General features: G+C 44.0%; 1 protein-coding gene across 3 annotated transcripts in view; it reads left to right on the forward strand.

The window, feature by feature from the left end:
• The first annotated feature begins 8,762 nt into the window (after positions 1 to 8,762).
• The window catches only part of LOC120052704 (serine/threonine-protein kinase TAO2-like), a 36,395-nt gene continuing 32,817 nt past the window's right edge, over positions 8,763 to 12,340 (forward strand). For 2 of the 3 annotated variants that reach the window (XM_038999767.1, XM_038999769.1), the window contains exon 1: positions 8,763 to 9,231. The gene's annotated coding sequence lies outside the window, so the exon portion shown is untranslated. The remainder of the gene's footprint in view (positions 9,232 to 12,340) is intronic. The other variant, XM_038999768.1, reaches the window with a different exon arrangement.

A 12,340-nucleotide genomic window follows, 5' to 3' on the forward strand; every position in this document is an offset into this window, starting at 1 on the left:
AGCGTTGTGAACTTTTGATGCCTCAAAAGCTGTGCTTGCAAGCTCTCTGTAAGATAGGCAAGCCAACGTGGGCGGCAGGGCCCAAGTAGGTAATGAAGGTAGGATACATGTTCGACAGGAACATTTGTTTAAAAGGTAACAGGTCTTCCATGCCTGTTTCAGTGAGTAGGCCAAAGTAAGCTGAACGAAGCCTATGATAGTAAGCTTGTGGGTGTTCGTTCCGAGCTTGTGTAACGGTAATAGCCAGCTATTGTGTTTGCGAGTCGCAGAACCACTGAATTCTACTTTCAAAGCTGTGGCAAGTTTAGCGTAGTCATTTAGCACGTGTTGCTGTTGTAGACGAATGAACCTTGTCATGTGTCTATTTGACGTTCGCTTCAACAGGTAAACCCTGTCAGAACCTGTAGCGTTCGGGTAGCCATCCAACGCGTCCTCTATGTCAGTTAGGAACGTCTCAGTATCGTTTGGCTGACCTGGAACGGGGTCAAAGGTGGGGAAATACTTGACGAGTTTGTCAAGGTATTCCGCGCCAAGCGGGCGGAGAGGGTTGGCTTCATCCTGTGGAGAGATTGGGGCCGAAAGGCCAAGAGAAGAAGCCAAGCCTTGTTGTTGTTGGCCAAGAGGTGCAATATTACTCAGTGCCGAATGGCCAAGAGGAGAAGACTGAGGGACACATCCGGGAGGCAAGGTCTGAAACCTATCGTCTTTACTCCTGTGAGTACAGGGCTCCGGTTGCTTGGATTGGTAGTCGCGCTGTAGAGCGTGACCATTCTGGACTTCATCCAGATGGTACCTAAGGGTGGTATTCTGCTGCATTGCAGAGTCCACTTGAGCGCTTAGAGTACTGATTTTGGACACGTGAGTGTCACACTTGCTCCTTTCGGTCTCAAACTTATCTGTCATGGTTTGCAAATAGAGGTCTCGAGTACGGAGCGAGAGATTCAGTGATGAGATTTCCGCTGCTTGCTTAGAAATCAATATTTCCATCTTCATCACCTGAGTTCTCTCATCATTCATTTGGTCAGCGACTTCAATGAGTTCTGCTGATTTGTCATCCAACTTTGTCATTATGTTCATTAACTGATCGTCTTTGGTCTGCAGCGTTTTGAGTAGAACCGTGTTATTTTGAGTAACGTTCAACATAACTGCATGCATGTTATCAAGTTGAGCGCTCCTGTTTGTAGATAACTCTTCAGATTTATCTAGTTTGGCGTGGACATCATCGTATTTAGTTTTGTATAAATCAAGTTGTTCCAGTAGCATTTGATTTTGTTCCTGTAGAAAACGATTTTGTTGAAGAGCTTGTGCTTGTTCATCGTCATACGTTTTTGCAATTTTATTTAATTGTTCAGTTTTCAAGCGCAGTTCCATAGCTAGCAGAATTTTTCCATTTTCTGCATTTGTCATTAGTTTCCCGGTTCTCTCCACCTGTCCCTCCATGTCTACCATCACCTGCTCGTGCTTCGGCTGTGCACTGCGGTATTGGACAGATGCCAATCTCGGGTGGCAAGACATCAGGGCTAGACTGGAGAGAACCTTTACGAGGCCTGCGCCTGATGGTTGATTTTGGAAAGTGTTGTCTGCTTTTCCACTAAGGGCATAATTAGTGTTGGTATCGCTGCTGAGGTCAGAGATCAATACATTTGCGGGTGGAGGTTCACTAATTAGCGGGCGGGTGGGGATTACCCCCTCTGATTGCTTGCACATTATTAGAACATTTTGAAAGGAAAAATGTTTTTCCTAATTTTCCTAAACTTGGTTTTGGAATATATTGGAAGCTGCAAAGACAAGTTTAATCTATTTATAGATGTTGACGAACTACCAGTACTGTACCAGTAATGTGGAAGTTGGACGTGAATGAATTTACAAAAGCAAATTGAATTAATTAATCAATGCCAATGATTAATCCTACCTGTGTAGGCTATCTGGGTATTAAACTTTAATTAACATGAGATGTGGCTTCATCTAGGTTAATATGATAAGTTTAAAAGTGTCTCATTTGATTGGAAGAACATTAAATTATGTTCAACAATTTAACTTATTAAATTGAATGAGACGATAATCCATAAAATCTCTGTTGATTGGATATCATAAGTGTAAACAGTAGACCAAATGTTGGGCACATTCAACACTGTGGCACTTCTCCCTAAGGCCGAAACCACATGGGATTCCCGCTGGGGCGGGGCTTCTGTCAGTACTGGATTACTGAATGGGTTTTGAAAAACCCAAATTTTACTGATTGATCAATTTAATGATAAATCAAACCTGTATAGGCAATTTGTGAATTAAACTTTAATTAACCTGAGAAGTGCTTAATCTAGGTTAATATGAGAAGTTTCAGATGTCTCATTTAATTGGAAGAACCTAGAAAGGTATGTCCGACAATTTAAATAAATAAATTGAATGAGACCCAAACAATTGAGATTGCTGGATTATTTAAACGTGATCCACGTTTGGATATTCGCCACTTCTTTTAAGAGCTGTACTTGCGATTGTTCACCACCAGTGATGCAGAATGCTGAAATCAAACGGAAGTACAAAGGGCGGGACTTCCGTCGCGCGAGGCTGAGGAATTTAAACAGCGCACAGAAAGTAAAAACCCGTGGATTTCCCACCTCGTGCTTACTTACCCTATGTTGTTCAAAAATATCACGTTCTAAGCAAAAATAGGGTCCTTCTCGCCATGGAGAGGGTAGGTTTACTAGTGACGTCTCACATTAAACCCTTCGGCCTACTTTGCTTGCGTTATGTTGACCGGAGCGACACGGTACATAAATACAACTATGCCTGTAGTCAGTCCACACTGGTTTAGTGTGGTAGGCTGACAAATTACTCCGGCTCGGTCACCGAACGAATATCTTCTAATTTCTAACCTTATTGGCTCTAGAAGTTAATATTGACCGACAGAAATAGTACCGACAGAAATAGTACCGTTTGGCCTAACGGACTAAATCTGGAATTTACCACTCACTGCTCTGACGCTAAAAGACCGCTACCGCAGGCGCAATGTAGCCTCTTCAAATAGGAATACACACACGCAACCAATTTTTATAGAAAGCAGTCTGTTTGTACAATTGTACAATTACACAGCAGAGTCTAATTCTATCTTAGATCCCTCACAGGGGGCGTCATATATGTTGGAGTTCCTTCTGTCGTAGTTATTGTGGAGAGTTCAGAGTGACATTCGTTATAGAATGGATGTTTCGGCGGTTGTCTTTCTTCGCGTTCAATGATACCGAATTCCTAGCTGCAGACTAGTAGTCAATATCAAAGACTTGTTATTATTAGTATAAGAGTTTAACCACGTGGTATGGTTAAAGATTCAGCAATGGTACTCAACCTTCGTTCTCCTCCTAATGGAGAAAAACATGGTTTAATGGTAATTTCTTAGAGTTGGCTTTTATTCAGATAGCAGAGAGGGACTGTCCCATGGTCTCTGACCCAACTGGCTCAGGGGCGGGTCCTCAAGTTCTGTGAGGTGGAAGAGAATTCCTTTGTTCTGAAAGTTTACCCTCTGTCTAATACTGTTGGGCCATGAGGAGATTCTCAGGAATTTACGACCTCTCTGTGATCACCGCATGGGTTGTGGTGGAAAGGGAGAGGCAGGGAGAGGGGGATGGGGTTTGCAGTACCCAAGCAGGCAACATCATGACACCACACACAAGTCAGAGTTATATTTTAAACTCCATCTTTACTTATATGAGCTTCACCATAGCCCTTTGACTCTCAGGTCAATTCAGTGTCTATAAATGAATTCTCTGAGTGCTTAGAAAACAATTTTTAGTATCTTTTATAGCCAAGATACACCCCTCTCAACTCACATGACGAACCACAGATCTTAGGAACTTCACAAAGAGCCTTTTACTTGAAAGAGGAGTATCCCATAGCCAGATAGCATTAGCTATAAATTATCGTTCAGTTTGGTCTCTTAGACGAGGTTCTACTTCTCGTTCTTGGTACTTCATATTACCAAAACATTACCTCATCCAATGGCATATATCAATTGTCAATTCGAGATACTCCCATCTCAAATACAACCCACCCCTGGACAAGCTCCCTGAGGGGAGTGAGCCTCTAGGTCATATACTATGAAAGATAAGTTCACATCAGAGGGGTGGTATAATGGTTCCAGACACTGCCATACTCCTCCCCCCAATGGGAAAAGGAGGGTATGACTGGAGTACAGACATAGTGGAGCCCTTCACATGGTTTCACAGATATATTCACATATGCAAGACAATGTTCAAACGTGACTTCTCCCTTTCTGATATTCTGCATATTACCAGACATGTAAAAGACAAGCCTGACCTCTCCCCTCTCTGGGCCCCAAGTGACTTTTCCCTAGAGGAGATAGGAAAATGCAACTGCCAACAGTATAGTCCAAAAGAAGACATTCTAATGACAAGTATAAAGTAAGCATAGTATGAAAATAAATAAAACATCTTATTTATCTATGTTACCTAACTAATTCTGATTCAGCTACGACCAGTGGCCAGATGGAAGCCACTCCTCAGTAAAAGGCACATGACAGCCCGCTTGGAGTTTGCCAAAAGGATCCTAAAGGACTATCAGGTAGGAAACAACATCTCCACGTCGCTGACCCTCAACACTGGGGCCCCATAAGGGTGCCTCCTGTACTCCCTGTTCACCCATGACTGCGTGGCCATGCACGCCCCCAACGCAATCATCAAGTTTGCAGACGACACAACAGTAATGGGCTTGATTACCAACAACGACGAGACAGCCTACAGGGAGGAGGTGAGGGCACTCGGAGTGTGGTGTAAGGAAAACAACCTCTCACTCAACGTCAACAAAACAAAGGAGATGATCGTGGACTTCAGGAAACAGCAGTCCCTCTGCACCCCCCCTATCCACATCAAAGGGACAGTAGTGGAGAAGGTGGAAAGTTTTAAGTTCCTCTGTGTACACATCACAAACAAATTTAAATGGTCCACCCACACAGACAGTGTGGTGAAGAAGGCGCAACAGCGCCTCTTCAACCTCAGGAGGTTTGTCTGTCTTGTCTGTCTTGTCACCTAAAACCGACTTTTACAGATGCACAATTGAGAGTATCCTGTCGGGCTGTATTACCACTTGGTACGGCCCTCAAAACGCAAGGCTCTCCAGAGGGTGGTGCGGTACACCCAACGCATCACCGAGGGCAAACTACCTGCCCTCCAGGACACCTACAGCCCCCGATGTCACAGGAAGGCCAAAAAGATCATCAAGGACAACAACCACCTGAGCCACTGCCTGTTCACCCCACTACCATCCAGAAGGCGAGGTCAGTACAGGTGCATCAAAACTGGGACCAAGAGACTGAAAAACAGCTTCTATCTCAAGGCCATCAGACTGTTAAACAGCCATCAGTAACTCAGAGAGGCTGCTGCCTACATAGAGAATCACTAGTCACTTTAAACAATGCCACTTTAATAATGTTTACATATCTTACATTACTCATCTCATATGTATTTACTGTATCTTATACCATCTATTGCATCTTATCCCATCTACTGCACCTTGCCTACGCCGCTCGGCCATCGCTCAAAACAGGACTGTTTTGATAGCACAGACTGGAATATGTTCTGAGATTCCTCCAATGGCATTGAGGAGAACACTACATCTGTCATTGGCTTCATCAATAAGTGCATCGATGACGTCGTCCCCACTGACTGTACGTACATACCCAACCATAAACCATGGATTACAGGCAGCATCCGCACTGAGCTAAAGGCTAGAGCTGCCGCTTTCAAGGAGCGGGACTCTAACCCGGAAGCTTATAAGAAATCCCGCTATGCCCTCCGACGAACTATCAAATAGGCAAAGCGTCAGTACAGGACTAAGATCGAGTCGTACTACACCGGCTCTGACGCTCGTCGGATGTGGCAGGGCCTGCAAACCATTACAGACTACAAAGGGAAGCACAGCCGAGAGCTGCCCAGTGACACGAGCCTACCGGACAAGCTAAACTACTTCTATGCTCGCTTCGAGGCAAATAACACTGAAACATGTATGAGAGCACCAGCTTTACCGGAAGACTGTGTGATCACGCTCTCCACAGCCGATGTGAGTAAGACCTTTAGACAGGTCAACATACACAAGGCAGCAGGGCCAGACGGATTACCAGGACGTGTACTGTGAGCATGCGCTGACCAACTAGCAAGTGTCTTCACTGACATTTTCAACCTCTCCCTGTCCGAGTCTGTAATACCAACATGTTTTAAGCAGACCACCATTGTGCCTGTGCCCAAGAACACTAAGGTAACCTGCCTAAATGACTACTGACCCGTAGCACTCACGTCTGTAGCCATGAAGTGCTTTGAAAGGATGGTCATGGCTCACATCAACACCATCATCCCAGAAACCCTAGACCCACTCAATTTGCATACCGCCCCAACAGATCCACAGATGATGCAGTCTCTATTGCATTTCACACTACCCTTTCCCACCTGGACAAAGGGAACACCTATGTGAGAATGCTATTCATTGACTACAGCTCAGCGTTCAACACCATAGTGCCTTCAAAGCTCATCACTAAGCTAAGGACCCTGGGACTAAACACCTCCCTCTGCAACTGGATCCTGGACATCCTGACGGGCCGCCCCCAGGTGGTAAGGGTAGGTAACAACACATCCGCCATGCTGATCCTCAACACAGGGGCCCCTCAGGGGTGCGTGCTCAGCCCCCTCCAGTACTCCCTGTTCACTCATGACTGCACAACCAGGCACGACTCCAACAACATCATTAAATTTGCCGATGACACAACAGTGTGTTCACCGACAACAACGAGACGGCCTATAGGGAGTAGGTCAGAAACCTGGCCGTGTGGTGCCAGGATAATAACCTCTCCCTCAACGTGATCAAGACAAAGGAGATGATTGTGGACTACAGGAAAAAGAGGACTGAGCACGCCCCCATTCTCATCGACGGGGCTGCACTGGAGCAGGTTGAGAGCTTCAAGTTCCTTGGTGTCCACATCACCAACAAACTAACATGGTCCAAGCACACCATGACAGTCATGAAGCGGGCACGACAAAACCTATTCCCCCTCAGGAGACTGAAAAAGATTTGGCATGGGTCCTCAGATCCTCAAAAGGTTCTACAGCTGCACCATCAAGAGCATCCTGACTGGTTGCATCTGCCTGGTATGGAAACTGCTCGGCCTCCGACCGCAAAGCACTACAGAGGGTAGTGCGAACGGCCCAGTACATCACTGGGGGCAAGCTTCCTGCCCTCCAGGACCTCTATTTCAGGCGGTGTCAGAGGAAGGTCCTGAAAATTGTCAGACTCTAGCCACCCAAGTCATAGACTGTTATCTCTGCTACCACACGGCAAGCGGTACCGGAGCACCAAGTCTAGGTCCAAGAGGCTTCTACCCCCAAGCCGTAAGACTCCTGAACATCTAGTCAAATGGCTACCCAGACTATTCACATTGCCCCCCCTCCCTTCTCCACACCACTGCCACTCTCTGTTGTCATCTATGCATAGTCACTTTAATTTACTCTACCTACATGTACATACTACCTCAACTAACCCCCTGTATATATTGTTATTTTTTACTGTTCCTCTGTAATTACTTGTTACTTTTATCTCTTATTCTTATCTGTATTTTTTGAAACTGCGCTGTCGGTTAGGGTCTCGTAAGTAAGCATTTCACTGTAAGGTTGTTGTAATACCTGTTGTATTCGGTGCATGTGACTAATACAATTTGATTTGATTAGAAGCACAAGCATTTCGCCACACACATTAACATCTGCTAACCATGTGTATGTGACCAATAACATTTGATTTGATTTGATAGGATCCAGGCAGTGGGACAGCAGGGTTTGGGATGCATGTTCCCCAGTTTCAGATACACCAGCGGAGGCGGCTGTCTGACAGGGCGTCATTCTTCTCTGCTGAAATACAAGCAGTAGAGTGGTCATTGGGATGGGTGGAAGAGGTGGGGCCTAAAAGGGTAATTTGTGTTCAAACTCTGCTGCTAATCTGGTTGCGCTGAGAGAAGGGAAGTCAAATGCACGCCCAGACCTGATAATATAGCTGTTGATGGCTCTTAATAAGGTGGGGCAGAAAGGGTGTAAGGTAGGTTTTCTGTGGGTCCCAGCTCATGGTGACGAAGGCTGCTTTGAAGAGTGAGGAGGTAGATGTGATGGTCCCGTTAAGGGGGATGGAATGTAGGAGCATCATAGCAGAGGGGTTGACCCAGGAGTGGCAATGTGAGTGGAAGAGAGACGAGGGGGGTAGGCAGTTTTTCTCAATCCAGAATTATGTGAGGCTTATATGTATCTTGGGAGGGAAATGAGGAATGGGCTTCTTTAGACAAGGCTGAGGTTGGGGCATTGTGGATTGCTAGTGGGGAAAAACCCAGATGGAAAGTGTAAGGAATGTGGGGAGGTAGAGACTGAAGCATGTTGTGTTATATTGCAGACAGTATGCTGAGGATAGGAGGATATTTTTCGGTGAGCTGACTGAGTTGGGTGTAATGTGTAACCACATTTTTCCTTGTAGCTATTTTGGGCACAAATGACAGGCAGGGCGAAATAGCAAGTTGTTGTTGTTTCTTTAGTCCACCTGCCTGCACCTACAGGTGTATATTTCACTCTCCAGCCTGAGAAAGGCAGCAATTCGCATTACAGCGTCTAGTGCGCCGGAAGCGGACACGAATAAGAAGAAGCCACCCACACAGATAGAACAATGAGATTTAGTTATACAAATATTTGACAACCATGCGCCTTACTTCCGGTTTCCGCTCCCGCCCCACTCACAGCCATCTTGGCTTTTTTTCTGAACAAAAAAAGGGGGTGAGACAGAAAAACACTGACGGGGAGAAGCATATTAGAAATTGTAGAGACTTGGCGGAAAGACGGATGTAGTGATACAATACGATATGAAAGGAAAGGGAGCAGGTGAGGTGGAAGAAGACCAGCCGCACCCCGTATACAGCTAACGTTAGCTAGTAGTTAGCCAGCTAAGCTAACTGGCTAGTGGCTAACCAGTTCGGGACGGATTAAGTAGCTAGTCAGTTAGACAGTTTATGCTCAGCCCTACCGATAGCCAGCCTAGGACATTGAGAACAAATCAAATTCGTCGTCGGATGTATGTGAGAAGGAAATCGATGACAATGAATCGTACGTCGATTTGAGACGCCCCGTTGAAGAGACCACCACTAACGTTACTAGTATTGGAGAATTAATATTTTTCGTAGCTAGAGCGGGATCATAACAAGCCGTGGTAAGTGTTGCAATTTATTGTCAACAACGGTAGCTAGTTAGCCGTACGTCTTAGCGCTATTTAGCCAGTTTGCGATTCTGGCCTTAGCGTGTATTCAGCATCAAAATAGGTTACTTATGAATTGACTAGCTAGCTAACCAGCTAACGTTAACTACCGTTGCTGGCAAGGCACAGCTAACTAGCTAGCTAAACTAACGACTGTATGGTGTTTGCAGACATCCATGGATAGCTAATTAGCCAACATACTAAACTTAAGAGCAGTTGACAGTGACATGCTTGAGCCCAAAAAAATAATGTATTGTAACGACCCTGCCGCTTGAGCATGCTTTTGGGGCACAGTCGATAGCGCGCTGGACTTCGGGCTAGAAGGACGAGGGTTCGAGACCTGCACCCTGCCTGTTTCTTTACAGTATCATCCTAACTATGACATTGTCTAATATGGATAACTAGCTAGATAGTTATCTAAATGACCACACTTATTTGAGCATACACTGACTTGTACACGTGTAGTTTAACAAAGTTGAAAGTGAGTGAGACTCATTGTATTTTAGAATTTATTCTTAACTGACTTGCCTAGTTAAATAAAAATACAAATTAAGTGCATTGCGAGGCAAGGCCAAGCCTGGGTCCTAGTTGAAAATACTGTATATCCCATCCTCAACCTAGGGCGAGACCCGGGTTTGAACCCTGTCTGTCACTCAAGACTAATTATATTCCATGACACCATAGAAATAAGTGAATGACACATTATGGTTTTATTGTAGCCAAGCATTCCATGACCCAATTCCTTTCTTCCAGAATTAGTTTTTCTAGCTACATGGCTAGAGCAGATTTGAATGCACAGTCCTCCACGTTCATTTATCCACAGTTTAGTTACTAGCTACCTACTTTACTATGATTCACATCACACTGTAAAAAGGGTGAATACATACTAGAACAAAATGGGGAAAAATAGGAATGGAAATTAGTGTAACGTTGGAGAATTGGATCAATTTCAATCCAAAACTATAGGCCATGAATTCACAACAGCTCAATATCTCCCTAGTGTTTATTACTTGACAACACCTATATTACTTGACAACACCTATCGGTGATATGCTCCGTGCAGCCACTGATGACATCGCAGTTAACTAGATCAAGATGTAGGTCTTCTGTGCTAACATAAGTCTCGAATTGAGCACCAATAGACTGCTATTGTGTAACAGCGTAGCATATTGAATATTTTACTCTAAAGCGGTGGGTTTGGTTCACTGGATTTCTATAAAGACCATACAGTCCATATAATGTACAGACATGGCATGTCCTTTCCACACACACCCCACTCCTCTACACACTCTTGCACACTCACAAACACTTGTCTCACACACATTAGTTTAAAGGTTTGCTTTAAAGAGAGCATCCCAAGCCCAGTGGGGGCCCTGGGGCGATGTCTTGATGCATTCACTCCAGACTGAATCACTGGAGCTGGTTACGTTAGCTCTGCTCTTTTCTCTCCAGCGGTCACACTCAAAACCAACCAAGACTTATGCATCCTTACTTTCTTTATTCCTTGAAATAGGCTAATCACTGATCTCACATGTCATGAAGGTGGAAGGCCATGCTCGCACCTATACAACCATGTGAGATCAATTATTATTTTGAGGGAGGAAGGAGGAGGCATTTGAAGAGTGTTTGAATAGGGACTTGGCTGTTTAACGGGATAGTTCATCATCAAAATTTAAATTTGTCCGGTGGTTAGGCTACATGTCATGATATTCCACACCATTTGCAAATCTATTAGATATCTGCAGGTCAGAAATCAATCTTGAATGAATGGGAAATATAGGTGCCGGGTAAATCCATTTGAATTCAATCACTTTTTGACAGCATCCCTTTTGATTCAAACTTAACTTTCTATACATGTTTGCCTGTGGAAGATTTGGTCAGAAAGTTACTTTTTGGACCTGAATGCCAAAACATTCAGGAGATAAAGGTGCTCAAAGTCTACCCATTTTGCATACTCCACCATACCATGAGACATCCATGTCTTCATCACTGGACAAGATGAACAGTTGAGTTTTCTGTCATTTTAAAAGCTTACAAACATGGTTGTGAAACTATTGTAATATTTGTTTAAAAAATATACAGTATCAGTCAAGTTTACACCTCATTCAAGGATTTACATTTTTACTGTGTTCTACATTGTATAATAATAGTGAAGACATCAAAACTATGAAATAACACATGGAATCATGTAGTAACCAAAAAAGTGTTAAACAAATCAAAATATATTTTAGATTCTTCAATGTAGTCAACCTTTGCCTTGATGACAGCTTCATACATTCTTGGCCTTCTCTCAACCAGCTTCACCTGGAATGCTCTTCCAACAGTCTTGAAGGAGTTCCCACATATACTGAGCACTTGTTGGCTCTGAGCACTTGCTTTTCCTTCACTCTGCGGTCCAACTCAACCCAGACCATCTCAATTGGTTGGAGGCCGGGTGATCTGATGCATCGCTCTCCTTGGTCAAATAGCCCTTATACAGCCTGGAGGTGTGTTGGGTCATTGTCCTGTCGAGAAACAAATGATAGTCCCACTAAGCGCAAACCAGAAGGGATGGCGTTATCGCTGCAGATTTCTAAGTAAATCACTGTCACCAGCAAAGCACCATCACACCACCACCTCCATGCTTCACAGTGGGAACCACACATGTGGAGATCATCCGTTCACCTACTCTGCGTCTCACAAAGACACAGCGGTTGGAACCAAAAATCTCTTTTCAACACCGATACCAATTATTGGAGGACCAAAAAAAGCTGATGCTGATTTTTATTTATATATATATATTATAATGACAATTACAACAATACTGAATGAACACTTATTTTAACTTAATATTATACATCAAATCTATTTAGTCTAAAATAAATAATAAACTTTTCAATTTGGTTTAAATAATGCAAAAATCCAGTGTTGGAGAAGAAAGTAAAAGTGCAATATGTGCCATGTAAAAAAGCTAACGTTTAAGTTCCTTGCTCAGAACATGAGAACATATGAAAGCTGGTGGTTCAATATTCCCAGTTCTTCAATATTCCCAGTTAAGGAGTTTTAGGTTGTAGTTATTATAGGA

Source organism: Salvelinus namaycush, chromosome 8 (genome assembly GCF_016432855.1).
Source record: "Salvelinus namaycush isolate Seneca chromosome 8, SaNama_1.0, whole genome shotgun sequence".
In the NCBI taxonomy this organism is placed as follows: Eukaryota; Metazoa; Chordata; class Actinopteri; order Salmoniformes; family Salmonidae; genus Salvelinus; species Salvelinus namaycush.